The 15253-nt window shown below is 45.6% G+C and overlaps 1 protein-coding gene across 12 annotated transcripts in view; it reads right to left on the bottom strand.

Moving 5' to 3' along the window:
• The window catches only part of Spats2l (spermatogenesis associated, serine-rich 2-like), a 174297-nt gene extending 160015 nt beyond the window's left edge, over nucleotides 1-14282 (bottom strand). For 3 of the 12 annotated variants that reach the window (XM_017322123.2, XM_006496210.4, XM_006496217.4), the window contains exon 1: nucleotides 13583-14282. The gene's annotated coding sequence lies outside the window, so the exon portion shown is untranslated. Of the gene's footprint in view, nucleotides 1-13359 lie in introns of all 12 variants that reach the window. The other 9 variants (XM_030242305.1, XM_006496211.4, XM_017322122.2 and 6 more) reach the window with 6 other exon arrangements.
• Nucleotides 14283-15253: the final 971 nt, after the last annotated feature.

Here is a 15253-nt window from a genome sequence, read left to right as displayed (position 1 = left end):
CATGCCACTGATACTGTCATGGAGCATGTCTGTAGGTGCCAGCTTACTGTCTGGACATGTCTCAGCTCAGTACTATCTCTTCTAGGAGGTGTGAACATGACAACATGCTGGAGAGACACGTAAGGAGTAATTTCCTGTCACTTCAATGATTTGTTTTAAGAACATGTTTCTATAGAAATGAGATGAATAATGTGCTAAGAAGCAATTTTCAGTCTTTTTTTTTTTTAAAAAGAAGAAAAAGTAATGTAACCTAAAACCAATTCTAAACCAGTCTTGTTTCGCTCATAAAAGAGATTCTGTAATGTGTAATAAACAGACCAACGGTGAGCGCCACTAATGTGCTGGGCTAAGACATCCCCTTGTTGTATCCTCTTTGACAACAAAGTAAATGTGGGATCATCATACTAGATTTTTTATTTTAAAAACTAACAAAATTCTCATGCTGAAGTCTCTTGGAGAAAGAAACAGACTCCAGGTGTTTAGAGCTAGGGAGAGTGAAGGTGTGTGTGTGTGTGTGTGTGTGTGTGTGTGTGTGTGTGTGTGTGACTCAGTGACAGAGTCCTTGCCCCGTGTATGGGAAAGCCCTGGTTCCATTGCCCAAACCAAACCACAAACTCAAACACCCACATGATAAGTTAATGAAAGTATCACTAACAAACAATTAAAAACTGGATATCAAAATGGTCTTGATAATGAGGAAAAAACAACTTGACAACAACAGCCCTAAAGACAGATGTGGAACCCTCTGAATGAATCCTCTGATTCAGAACTGACTGCTTGGGCAGGGAAGGATCCCAGCACTGTAGTGGGTCTTAAGAAAAAGACATGGAACATTGATTTGCCTTTGTATAGACAAACTAGAGATGTGCTGGCCTTGGCTTACAAAGGAGGCCATCACTGAATCTGGCTAATGAAGATCACCCATGGTCAAGAGAGCTAAGTAGTTCTGTGTTCTCTGCCTCTCAGAATCTTGGGCTTAGGATGCTGAAGTGGAGAGCCCACATCTAGAAGAAACGGACAGTAAGGTAGAAGAGAGCTAGCAGGATGAGGAGCCGTGGTTGACACCTGGACCAAGTCACCCTGAAAAGAAAAAAGGTTTGAGTATTGTACTGAATACAGGAGCTCTCCGAAGATCCCAGCCTATTCTGAGGTGTGGCAAAGGGCCATTGCAAGGCCAACAGCAGGAGGAAGAATTCAATACACTGTGAAGAAAAGGTCTTAAGAAATAGTTTTGTTCACTTGTATTTACATCGAAGAGCAGTGTGCTCACAGTCATGCAAGGCCCAACATTAAACAAGTGTCAGACCTAGAAGCTGCCAGCTGCTGTCATTAGTGTTACCTGGCATCATTAGTGTGTGAAGTTCTCATTCCTAGATGGGTTCAAATGGGCTACTGCAGAAATTCCTGCATTTGGTGGGGCCCTGGGCCATGGTATTGATAATCTCTTTCTAATTTCTTCTTAGAAACTTTTCATGCGTGTGCTACAAGTACATTTTATCTAAGCATTACCTAAATATGCTCTGCCTTAATCAATGGGAGAAGGGGCTGCTTGAAATGCAACCCAGAATGTGAAACACTATCAAAAGTTTGGAAATTATGAATTACTCGAGCCTTGGAAAGCTGAGCTGGTATCACCCAACTCAGCTGAAACAGTTCTTGCTCATGGACTGTAGAATGATAAATGAGTTGATTTATTCAAAGCCCCAGGCCAACATTAAATACTATTAAAAAAAAAAACCCTCTAGCCAGGCATGATACTGCATGTCTTTAATCTCTTCAGGGAGGTAGAGGCAGGCTCTGTGAGTTCGAGGCCACCCTGGTCTACACAGCAAGTTTCAAGTCCGGCATACATACACAGTGAGGCCCTATCTATATAAGGTTCTAGTGTTACAGTGAGACAATCAAATGCATCAGGCATTTGAAGGCCAGACTCATGCACTGAATCCAGTCCACAGATCTCATCGAAGACAGAGAAGGACAACGACCCGGAGCAAGACAGTGGTCCGTGTAACACTTCCCAGTTTCCCTTTTAATGAATAGAGCTGCCCATACGCATAGCTGTCTTTCACAGACGTCATCTGGACCCTCACTCTAGACTGTCAGTGAGAAGGGTCCCTTGGTCAGGTATTAGCAATCAGTGCACTGTGCAGAAGTCAGTCTGCACTGGAGCAGCACTGCCTGTAATCAGAATCGCTCTTTTTGATGTTCTAAAGCTTTTCTTGGCCTGTAAGCAACAAAGCTCCCAACAAAAGAACTTCCCCAACACCCACAGGTAAGCAAAGAATGGTTCCAACCAAATGAGTATAAAGAACTCTCCCTGGTCTCTAATTTTTGCATGAAGCTACCTTTTCAGGGTATTTTAGTGACTTCCTTTGTTTGTAATTTATCAGCAAAGAAAAACCTCCAGTTTATTTTGACGACAGTGCACCTGACTATGCCAGGATTCAAAAGCCTGCTTTGCTTACTGTCAGGTTATCCTGGCAGAGGATGTAAACAGACCCCCCCCCCCCCATGGCTTCACACTGCACCCACAATTCCAGATGAGAATTTTCACAAATGTAAACTATTATCCAGAATTGGACTTAACTAAGATGTGATGGCAGCTTCCTTCTGGTCCTTTCTTGACCAACGAATAGGGCAGAACTTGGGCTCCTTGGTCTGTGTTCTTATTCTCTTTTTGTCAGCCTCTGGGAAGGGCTATAAAACTGTTCAAGTCAAGAAGCAAGCCTTAGTCACCACTTTCATAGCATGCAGGTTTGAGGCCCTGGGACTTTCTATTGTCTTACATAGTCATAATGAAATTATAACATAAAGGTAGATATTGCTAATTTTGCTTAGTGCATGACGGAATCAAAGTTCAGGAAGGCTAAATGCCTTGATCTGGCCCATACAGCCAGGCATCAAACCAAGACTTCCAAATGTCCAACCAGGAATTCTTTTGCCTTTAAAACACGTTGGCTTTAGGAAAAAGGATAGAGCTTTGCAATGTAGATTTTCCATAGGTTAACAAAAGGAGACTATTGATATCTGAGGTGCCCTTTTGGGAGTGTGGATTCTGAAAGCACACAATGAAGGCAGCCACTTTCCTTCCCCACCCTGCCTCCCATCTGGAGGCTCACACTCAGATGGATCATTTGTGAAAACACATGCTATGGTTGCCTTCCCATTGCACACACAGTACAAATGGGACCTAGAAACCAGCAGAGGGGTCTTTTGTCAGGCATCTGGAACTAGGGAAGAGTCAATGGCACACAGTGTTAACACAGTTTATCTCCCCAAAGTTCATGTGCTGGGATCCTGGCCTAGAGCGTGGCCATGTTGAGAATTAAGGCTTCCTGGGGTCCTTAGGTCACTGGGAATATAGCCTTGGAAGGGATTATAGAGCTTTTTGCCTCCTGGCTTCCTGTTTTAAGACATATTCCCTTCCTCATACCCACACACACTTCAGCGACCCTTTCTTGAACCTCTGTGTTGTTTGGACTTTCAGTCTCCTGAGCTGTGAGCTGAGTAAGTAAGCCTTCAGTGTGCCTCCTTAGGTATTTCTGTTATAACCACAACCAGAAAAAGAAAAAATGAACTAAGGCATCCAGCATGCAAGGAAGAGATTCCATTCTACAGATAATCTACTAAACGTTTTGACCACTGCTGGTGGATGGCAATATCAAAATGATCAACAGGAAAGTAACAGCCTCAGCTCTAGGGTCTACAGCTCACAGACAGGGCTGCTGTCTCAAGGTGGGAAGAGCTACACCCTTCAGTTAGGACGGCTGTACAGTTGAGATAGAGGTTGGCACACAGATGGAAAACTTGACCGATCAAGAACAAGGCTGAGCTATGATTTCCTGAGCAAAATGCACCATCCACTGCATGGTGAGTCACCAAGGTACAGATGCTAGGGAGTGGCAGTCCCTCTGCAGAAGTCCCCGAGGCTGGAAACATGGAACAAAGGGCCACAGCAGCATGCTCACTACTCTACCGGGCCCATGGAAGTAGATATGTGACTTTCAAGGTTTTATTTTTAGCATAGGAACATTTTCTCTTGACAGCTTCTTATCCAAATGCTCACCAGGTAGAGCAAATCAAAACAGCTGTTCACAGAGAAATCCAGGCCGAGGAGGTTCTTTTCAGAACTGCAGGGCTCCATGGAAGAGCATGCAAATCCTCCTCATGGCTTTCCCAGGAATCTGGCTTTCTGAAAAGCTTCTCTCAAAAGCTTGCTTTCTTCCACCGTGTTCTCTTGGAGAGTTCTTTCCTCTGGTTCCAACCTGACAAGGAGTGCCGTCAATTTCCCACTCCAAATACACGAAGCTCTGCACATCTCCTAAGACACAGCACACTGTCTGCTGGGTCTTCTGGATAGCTCCCTAACCCTTCTCCCAAAGCCACTGGGGTTAGCTGATGCACCCAAGGTTTTCTTCAGTATCTGGCACGGGTTCTGTAGAGCACTTACCAGCTCCTGGCACAGTTTTGTTTGGTGCACAGTGACTGCATGATATGCACACTATTGACTCTAAACCTCTTGATTCATGAACTGGCTCAGGATCTTAGGAGCTAAAGAGTGAAGAACTGAGCTTTAACCCACCAGGGAGGACTGAGATCTCACAGATCTGGCCCTCAGCATCTCTCCTGATTCCTCACAAGTAAGGGGCTTCCAGGAAAGTGCTTTCTTTCTCTTCTTGTCTACCTCAAGCCCCCTTTCTCATGCCACAGGACTCCTGCTCCTCTCTCAAAGTAACTGGGGAGGCCTAGGAGAGAGAGGCATCTGTGCTTTCCACGCTGTGCCTGCTGTACGTAAGACTCTGGGCTATGGTGTTCAGAATCTCTCTCTCTCTGATTCCGAATCTTATCTAAAGCACTTTATACCGGTGGATTTGAGAAACTGAACAACCGTTGCTTCCCTGTATTATGGAGCTGACTTAATCATTCCAAAGGCTCATGGCTGTGAGCTTGTTCCAGTCACATTTGCTAGGAAGGCAGAGATATTCTGCAGTGATGTTGTCTAGTAAAATCACAGTGCAACCCACAAGGCAACCTTAAATCTTCTAGTAGCTAGGCTAAAATAATGAGAAGTTAGTTCAAATGATCTATTTTATTTAACTGATTATATACAGAATATTATATCTCAATATCTAATCAAAATTATACTAATGAGGGGGCTAATTCACTTAAGTGCTTGCTGCACAAGCCTGAGAGACTGAAGTTGTTCTTCCGTGCTCATGTGAGAAAGCCAGGCGTGGAAATGTACATAGAAATGTAATCCCAGAGCCAGGGAGGCAGAGCCAGAAGGATCAGCCGCCGGACACAGTTCAGTCAGCAAGCTGTGGGTTTAAATGAGAGATCCTGTCTCAAAAAATAAGGTGGAATAAAAGTCAACTTCTAGACTCCACATTTACATGGGTGCAGATGCATGCACTCATGCTTATAATAATGAGATATTTTAAGAACCACCTTTCTCCTGTAAAGTCTTTTACGTTCCCAGCACAGCAGACTTTGAATCAATCATGTTTCAAGTGCTCACTAGGCACAGGCAGTAGGGGGATTATGGTACTGAAGCCACAGTTTTGTATTCTCTCCTCTGTCCTCATCCCTCCCATCTTTTCTTTCTTATAACAACGTTTCCTTTAGTAAGGATGCTGCGGACGCTGTGGATGGAGGCAGACGGCAGGCCCAGGATCGTTAGAAGTGATGGATACACACTTGAAAGGAAGGGCCTGAATCATAAGGGAGCTTTTGTGCCCTGCTAGCGAGCTTACACTTTCTCCTCAGTTACAGTCACCATGCTGAAGGGTTTTAAGTGAAGAGTCATGATTAGATTGGCCTTTTAGAAAAGCAGTGCTGTGAGGAGCAGATTGGAAGTAAGCCAGACAGAAGGCAGAGAGACTAGAATAAACCTCAAGAGAAAGACTGATGGCCTGACCCGACGCAGGAGTCACTGTGGAGAAAGGAGAGGGCCGACTCTGGGGAGTTTGAAAAGATGGTCACCCAGCATCTATCAGGGCTCAGCGGTCAAGAAAACGCAGATGAGGATGAGAGGCTCCTAGGGTGACTCCTACTTGATGAAGTGGCTTCACTAAGCGAGACAGAGGACACAGAGGCCTACGCTGGCTTGCAGTCAGATTACAATTGTGGACTCGCTTAGTGGATAGTACCTGAGACAACATTAGGAAAGACCCTGAGCTGGACACACAGATTTAAGAATCACTGGTACACAGGTGGCAGGCAGAAGGAAAACACACGAGCTGCTTCAGGATAAATGCAGAGACTAAGCAGAGGCAGAACTCCAAAGGATGCTGAGGCTGGAGAAGAGGGGAGGGGCTCTAGCAAAATTACCCATAAAGGTAGCTTTCTTCTTCCCTTTTCTGCATATCATTCATAAATCAGATTGAAGACAGAAAGAATTCACTAGTGTGTTGTTGCTGCTGTTGCTGTTGTTGTTTCTGGAACAGTGAGGCTGTGGGTCTTTCACACACCTGTGGCATTCACCTGACCATCGAGGACCTGTTGCTCCTCTGCAGAATCATTGTCACAGGGAGTTCGCTAGCTAGCAGTGTTTCCGTGGTCAGTGTCTATACAACTGATAGATGTTTTCAGAGACACTGTGCACCACTCCTAGGGTGCTGTGCAGAAAAGCAGGAGCCCTGGGGTCAGACAGCAAGCAGAGCATCCCACACTTAGCAACTTTTCAGTCAGTCAAGTTCTCTGACTTCCTTGAGCTCTAGTGTTCCTTTCTCAAAAGGGGGTATAAACTCCAGCTTGCAAGCTCATTGTCAAGTTGAAGCGAGTGGATTTGTAAGTGATAAAGCTAGCTATATTCAGTTGGTTCTGGATCCGAACCAGGTGCCACTAACAATGAGCTAGTACTTTGCCACAGTACCTTGTTCATTGCAGAGAATTAAACAATCGACCTTTTAAATGGCGAAGTATATTTTTGTATCCTTTCTTCAGCAGAGAGCATATTTGGTTCCAGCACTCAAACTGCCTGAGTTTAGTGCATCCTTTATAAATTGCTATCAACTTTTCTAGACTTCTATTTTGCTCTTCGGTAAAATGGGGCTAAAATGAACTTACTAGCACCATTTGAGGACAAATGGACATAGTATGTGTAACTAAGTAAGACACTGCCTTATAAAGTCTGTTTGCATACATGAGTGACAGGTGTTTCCCACCTCATAAAATGGAACAATCCATTTACAAGCGTAATGTACAGCTTTCCATGAAACCTCAAGTCTGAGGTTGGTACCCACTGCTCCTACTTTTAGAGTCCATGAGGATGGCTGTATAGAATCAGCCCAGGGCTCTGTATTAACAGCATGTGTATGCATTTCCAGGACTCCAGTGGAGGCTCTGGGTAGTGTCCCACCTTGGCTGACTAGAGCCACAATCTGAGCAACCTCATTTCTTACTGGGCAAGTGTCAGCTTTTGTGACATTCATCTTGCAGGAGGCTCTTCTGAGCATTCTGAGGGGTTGGGCACAAACCAGAGGCACACTGGGTCGCACAGTGTATAGGATTGATTCTGTGCTTTATTTCATGATCAGTTCCGAACTCGGCGTCACACGTGATTATAGGAGGCATCTATATGTGCTTTAGCTTCTGTTATTGAACACTTCACACCACCAGCACCTGGAACTCTAGGTAGGTTTCATCATTGGATCAGCAGTAATGAAACAGGGGGCTGGTATTAGAAGACATTTTTAAAATACAGGAAATCAAGTTTCCATTTCAAAGAGACACTTTCCCTCCCCATTACATCCCCAATAGTAGCCACTGGAATCGTATCCAATTCTTTTAAAAATCAGCCCAAGCAGCCGTCATCCCATAATCTTCCCCTCCGAACTCCCTTAGGCTTCTATCTCTATGATGTGTGTTATGTGACCTGCTGCAGCAAACCCTTCATAGAAAGGACACCTACAAAATAAGTGTTAAAAATAAGCTTGAAGACTTGTACTTTGCCTTGAATACACGCTAATGCAATGATTCTCAACCTGTGGGTCTAGACCTCCCTTAGGGAAGGTCAAATGACCCATTTACAAGGGTTGCCTAAGACCATTGGAAAACACAGATAATTACATTATGATTCCTAACAGTAGCAGAATTGCAGTTATGAAGTAGCAACAAAAATAATTTTATGGTTTGGAGAATCACCACAACCCAGAGAACTGTATTAAAGGGTCACAGCACTAGGACGATTGAGAACCACTGCTTTAATGGATGTGGCAAGCTCTTCTTTGCCTCGCCTTTCACTCTCAGCTGGATTCCAGATGATTTTTCTCCAGTTTAAAGGGAGGCTTTTAAATGAAAAGGCTGGGCAGCCCTGCCTTACATATTCTGGAGTTTTAAGGTCAATTAACAGGATCTTTATGTAACTGATGGCTTTAGCCTGATTATTTTACATATAAAATACTGGCATTGAGCCTGATGCTTTTCATTTCTGCTCACTCCTGGGACCCATCATCCCACCTTAAAAATAACTGCAGCCTCCTCAATTCCAAGTCACAACTGCCAGACTCCATCATCTTCTCACCCCTGGAAATGCCCCTCTCAGATGATAAATGGAGGGACTGATCAGAACCACCCAAGAAAGCTGAGGAAAAGTCCTTGGCAGATGCCACCTTCAAATGCCTGTCCCCTTCATCCAATGTCAACGTTGAGTTCTATGTTAATGAACATTCACTGAGGTCCTGACTACAAGTCAGGCTGTAGTGAGGCCCTTGACATGCACCCGTGAGCAAGGCAGAGATGGTATTAAAGTCCCAGATTTAAGGACAAACTCTTCTATCTTATTACATCTACAGGTGCACTTGATAAACACCAATGGCTGATAGCTGTTTCAGGTACATGGTATATTGGTGTCCTCAAGAGGCTTGCAGTCTACCTGTGAAAGCAAGAAGCAGCAGTGTAGGAGAAATCTAAGCAAGGGCCTAAACTTAGGAAGGATGCAGACAGAAGGGCAGAAGAAGAAACCAATGAAGGCATCATGACCAGGATTTGACTTTGAAGACTTGTTGGGCCAGAGGGAAACAGGCACAGACAAAGGGGAAAAAAGGAAAATGAGCAGGGCAGAGGGTAGAAGGGCAGAAGGGAAGAAGGCACAAGGGTAGAGGGCAGAGGGCAGAAGGGCAGAGGGCAGAGGGCAGAAGGGCAGAGGGCAGAAAGGCAGAGGGTAGAAGGGCATAGGGCAGAAGGGCAGAGGGCATAAGGCAGAGGGCAGAAGAGCAGAGGGAAGAAGGAGACAAGCAAAGGAACAGAGGCTCATGTTTTAAAGATGTAGGAAATAATAAAATTGGGGCAAGAGTACAAAATACATGAAAAACAGACTGGGAGGTTGGGCTTTATGCCAACCAAGGGCAGAAAGACAAGGTATTTGAACTGTAGGTGTCCCTTGTAAACTTAGAGTGCATTAGAAAAATATCCCCTAACTTGCTAGACATCAGTGCTTAGTCTAGTTTACTTTAAACATACCCAGGACACTTATATTGGCTTATTGCAGGACAAAACCATCTGACACAGGGACTAGTTTATAAATAAGTGTTTAATTTACACAATGTGTTGTGTACTTACATCTAAAGCCACTGGCAACACAGAAGAGGTGCCTGGACTTTCAACATTGCAAGAGAATCTTGCCACCTACAATGTTCATGCTGGAGAATTATGCAGCAATGCTAACAAAGAAATATTTCAAGTTAGTTACAGTTTTGTGTTGGCCCCCATTCAAAGCTATCCTGTACCACATGGGGCCTACTGGCCACAGCATAGACTGTTATTTCCTCTCCTGATGTCAGGGCTCACTAGAAACTGTAGCCCAAGGCTACTAGGCATTCCAAGAGAGTATTGTATCCCTTATCATTACCTCGAGGAGAGAATGGAAACTCAGAGTTTCCCGCCTAATATACATCACGCTTTCATCACACAAAGCTGAAAAGTCTTAAGCGAGGCCGTCTTCATTTGGGGAGCTTCTTGCATCGAGAATAGCAATAGCTTTGACTCAATTAAGCCCAAGCTCGCTGCAGACAGAGTCCCCGTAGAATATCTTGGAGAAGCATTCTCAAGAGATGCATGTTTGCAGGAGGTCATTGTGGTGAGAAAGCATGGGTTGGGGAACTCAATGGTAAAGAGAGGAAGATGAGGAGGGATGTAAAATTTGCCAGCAGACAGCAAAGGCTGGCCTGAGGGCACAGGCTCTAAGGAGTGAGGGACGAAAAGGAAAGGTAGGGCGGTCTACTGGCAGGAGCTGTCACAGGAAAAGGTTAAGATCTGATACAGTTTCTTATTGGAGAACCAGAAGGGACTCCTGGACCATGTGATCCAGAGAAACCATAACGTATTAAGAAACAGAAGGATCTTTCATCATCGAAGGCACAAGATTAGTATAAGCTGTGAGGAGATGCTGTTATCATGCCCATAGTCTTTGGTCTGAGACTAGACAACCAACATGAAAAGTCTGTTATGCAAGAGCTAAACAGGAATGGGGAGTTATCAGTACCACAGCTAAAGATCTGTTATGATAGAATGGTAGATAATGTTTAAGAATTTTTTATAAGAAAATAAGAGTAGGAGCTATCAAATAGGCATAATGGAAATGCTACATACTGTGGATGTAAACCTTCACAGATCATTTCTCTCTACTAAGGTGTTTAGGGGGTCCTAGCCATTATAATACACCGAATGGATAAATCCTGGTAGGAATTCAACATATGGCCTATTTATATAACAAGCTTCACGGCCCTAAATTAGCCATTTTGATGTGTTAAGGAAATAACACCTTCATAAGAGTTGTCTTCAAAAGAGGAAAGGGAATAAAAGGTTTGCTTTTCTCCTATAATGTTTACTGTTTCCTTTAACTCTTTGTATAATGCAAATTCCATTTTAATTGTGCAATTCCACTTGATGGTGGAGTAGTGGTAGAAGGACCTGATTAGGTGAATTACATTCAACCATTCAGCGATCAATGCACACAACCATTTATAAGTCTGTCCACATGGCATATGCCCTTACATCCTGTGTCTTACTTATAGAAGTTACTGTTTCACATACACATATAGATTAGATTATCATAGTCAAGTAACAATGAAAGTACCAGAGATGGTCACCAGGGAAGCAACAGTGACTAAGCAGTGTCTATTAGATACATACAAAATGTACTCTCTTGTCATATGGTGAGAGTGGTGGCAGCAGCCTAAAATTTGCCATAAGCAACTTCTACTTTTTCCATTTTATCAAAACCGGATCTGACACTTGGTATCCTGACTTATCTCCTAAGATGTTGACTGTAGTTCTGTAAAGATCCTCCAGGGGAGACCACCTTTGCCCTTCCAAAAAAAAAAAAAAAAAAAAAAAAAAAAAAAAACACCCAGCCATGAAGGAACACCCACTGTTAGCAATGGTACTAGCCTCTGATTGTAGACTAAAAATGAGGCATTTCTAAGGCTTAGCTGCCGTTTCCAAGTAGAGGTGACCTACGTGGCAGCGCTTCACTGGCTGCCATGCTGTGCCCTAAGTGTTTGTTCCTTTGATCACCTCTTCCCACAATGGCCACTTGAAATTAGTTCGAGCAGAGAAACTAGCAATTGACCACTTTGGTGGGGGGCTCCTCACAACAAAACAGACACAAAAGAAGCCCTGGCCATTTTGCCTGACTAAATTAGCACACTACCTAAATTGATTCCTAGGCACTCATTTAATATTTCAGAAATTAAAGAACAAAAATTGCCAATTAATACACCCCTTTCCCAGATGTTCAGTGTTTTCCCCTTCATCTCTTAAATATTCTCTGCATTCAAGTTAATTGTATTTTTATGCAAATTCCCCCTTGGAGCTAGTCGTGTGTGTGTGTGTGTGTGTGTGTGTGTGTGTGTGTGTGTGTGTGTGTGTGTGTTTAAAGCCATACGGAATCTGACATGATTTCTGTTCTGTTGCTCTACAGAAAAAGGTTTTTAACCCAGCTTGAGTTTATTTCAAAACTCTAATTAGAGACTAAAGTAGTATTTGCCTTGTCCAAATAGAAAATCATTCCCAAAGTTGATTTTTTTTGTTCCTGGTTAAAAAACCAACAAACATCAGATATACAGATTTTTTAAAGCATTACAGTTCCTTGATAAGACTGTCTCCCATCTTCCCAGAACAGTGCTTTCTGGTTAAGTAACACAATTTCATAAGGCTCATAAAATATTTTATCCAGAAGGCAACTTTTTAAAGAGTTCTTTCAAAATATTTTTTTCTACTACTTGAATAGTCTTTTTCTATTTCTGACTTCCTGTCCTTTCTTTTCTCTGCCATACTGCACATTTGCTTACTCTCTGGAAACAGAGTCTGAGTAGCAATGAATGCTCCTCTAAAACAAAATTGAATGACGGTATAAAGACCGCACGACCTTACTCTATCTCTGCACAAATTCTAAAATTTCCGTGTCCCTCTCCCCTTTAAAATCTTCGGGGCTGCAAAGGGGTCAGATACTTTAGTATTTTAAATAAGCAAGTGAAATATTACATGTGTTTTATGGAAGGAAAGGACGGCGCTGTGGTTGAAGTTCAAGGGTTTTTCGCTAGTCTCACACTATAGAGATTGTGCTGCACTCAAAGCAAAATGCTGTCTACAAAGAATCTTTAATGAGTGTGTCAGGTCTCCACAACCTTGGCACCTGCTAAAAACCAGGACTGCTGTGAGCCGAAAACCCATCAAGTTCACAAATGCCGACCCTACTGCGCACTGGAAGGCTCCACTCGCAAGGAGGAAGGAAAGGATGGGAGGTTTCCGTCGCATTCCCGTCCAGGTGAAGGCTGGATCCTTCACCCCGGTGTCCGCAGTAAACACGGAACTCCCAGCAGAGCGCCAGAAGCTCTGCTATCTCCCCAGATGCGCAAAACTCAAGTTGTCTCCGCGACTCAGAAACGACCCTCGCTCCGGGCTGCAGTCCGCGGCGCCCGCGGGCTCCGGGGGGCTTTTCTGCCCAGACCCTGCAATGACATCGCTCGGTCCGGCGGCCTGGGCGCCCCCTCCCGCCTGCCCTGCGCGCCCTCGACGCGCGCACGCGAACGCTGGGACCCGATCCCGCCGGTGCCGAGGGGTGCGGGGCGCTCGGGACCTGCGGCCCCGCTCCGGGCAGGCAGATCGGCGGCGCGGAGCTGGAGCGCAGGGGGGCGCCCGCGTGGAGCAGGGCAGGCCGAGTCCGCGATCGGTTCCGCCGCTGTCCCCACCACCCGCCGGGGGAAGGCAAGGACCGCGACCTCCGCGTCCGGTCGGCCAAGCTCGGGCCACACCCAGTGCCCCGGGAGGCGGCCTTCGGGCGCTCGGCTGGTCGATCGCCCCCACCCTGGCCACGCAGGCCCTGGTGAGCCGCCCGACCCGGGGACCCGGGCTTACCTCGTTGCGAGCGCGGCTGCTCTGTCCCGGGCCGGGGCGCGGCGCTGGCGGCCCCTGCAGCGCGGAGAGCGAGCTGAGGGAAAGCGGCGGTAGGGCCGCTGGGCCGCTGGGCAGGCTGGATTCCTTCACTGCCTCAACTCCGCGCCGCCAGCCCCACGCAGGGACACTCCCGCCCGCGCAGCCGCCCCCTCCCGGCGGCCGCCCGCCCCTCCGTGTCACTCACCAGGAGCACACACCCCGCCGGCGCCCCTCGCTCGGGCTTGCACACACGCCGCCGATCACGCCTCCCTGGGTTTTGTATCCGCTCACACGCACGTTCTGACACGGATCCTGTCCCTCCACACGCCCTCCCTAGCTCCTTTCCCACCCTACTTTCTAGAAGAATCCCCCATACAGCTTCAGCACTTCATTGGCTTGCCCCGCACCAACCTTCTCCCCTTCCCCTCCAAACCTCCACCTACCCTAAACTGCCCACTACTGTCCAAACACTGGGTACTACCCGCGTGAGGAGCAAGAGAATCGCTCTTCCCTACCCAGGAAAACGAACTTTGCTGCCCCAGCACCGTCTGCAAAGGCGAGATGCTTCTCCGGACAGAAGGTAGTAATGCTTTCTGGGAGTGAGCCAAGCTCAAATGTAAACAAAGATAGCTTATTCGGAAAAGCCGCGGAAAATCAGGCCCTGGGATGAGCTCTGGGGGCTCAGCCCGACCTTTGAAATCAGACTGAGCTGAAGTGTTTTGGCTCCTCGTCTTCACTCCGGGTCTCACGCGGGCATCTAATCGTGCGTGATCACCCACTGAGCTGCCCTGAGCTACCCAGTGGCAGCGGCTGGTGATGTTTCTGCCTGGGAGTGCAGTAGTTGGGAGAGGAAAGGCAAGCATTATTCATGATGGACGCACTTTAGATCGCACACCTCTTCCAGAGGCAGCAGAGGGAAATGCAGGCTGCTCTCAGGTTTATTTTTGAAGGGTAACTTCCTAGCCGCCCTTTCTCTGAGCAGTAACTGTTCCTTGGGTGAGTGGGGTGGGGGGCTTCCTGGCTCTCAGCCCTCTACAAATATCAAATCAGTCGGTTTCGCCTCTCAAGCTCAGAACAGCGGAATTGTATTCCATTTAAGGGAGTCGTTATTTGAAACGAATTACACTTTCAGGTAACATTCGGATCTACAATACATCATAGCCCAGTTGACAAAGGTCACTCTGATTAAAAGAAGAGATGAAAGGAAATAACTCATTTTCTTACCTGACTGGGAGTTTTCTCCCACCCCATAGGCTGGATTGGTGAATGAGTGTGCTTTATTTAGTATCTGATCCAACCCTTCAGATAAACTCAGTGGGTAGGTATGTTTTTTTTTCGCTTATTTGCAAATAAAGAAAGGAGACAAAAAGTTAAATAGCTTGTCTAAGTTTTCAACTAGTAACTAGAGGAAGAATTTGAACCCAGTCTGGCCCAACCTTTGTGCAGACGGAAAAGCCAGCTTCTGTACAAGTCAAGGACAAATGCCACCCTATTGCTTATTGAATTTGAAAGAATTAATTAGTAACTTGGAATGATTCAACTTGGAGTGTGGTGCACATTTCAGGGCTTCTTGCAAAGTAAGTCGTTTAAGTTTTGAGCGAAGGTTCCCCCATGACTAGAATTCCAAAAACAAGTAATAAATTATCGTTTCCCTCAGGATGGGCTTTGGAAATAACATTGAACTCTGGCTTCATTCCTTTCTTCTACCACTTCATAACCTTCCTGGGACTCCAAATCCAACTTGCTTACTGAAGTCTGACAGAAAAAATGCTTTCAAGACCAGAGGGATGAAAGGGTTTTCAGAAGCCAGGCCTGGCCTTTTCATATTTGAGGGTGGCTTTCCAGTAAGTCATACCTATAATAATAACTGCTTTGT

This window comes from Mus musculus, chromosome 1 (assembly GCF_000001635.26).
Source record: "Mus musculus strain C57BL/6J chromosome 1, GRCm38.p6 C57BL/6J".
NCBI lineage: Eukaryota > Metazoa > Chordata > Mammalia > Rodentia > Muridae > Mus > Mus musculus.
Note: the sequence above shows the minus strand (reverse complement) of the source record. Positions and strands in the feature narration are given on the sequence as shown.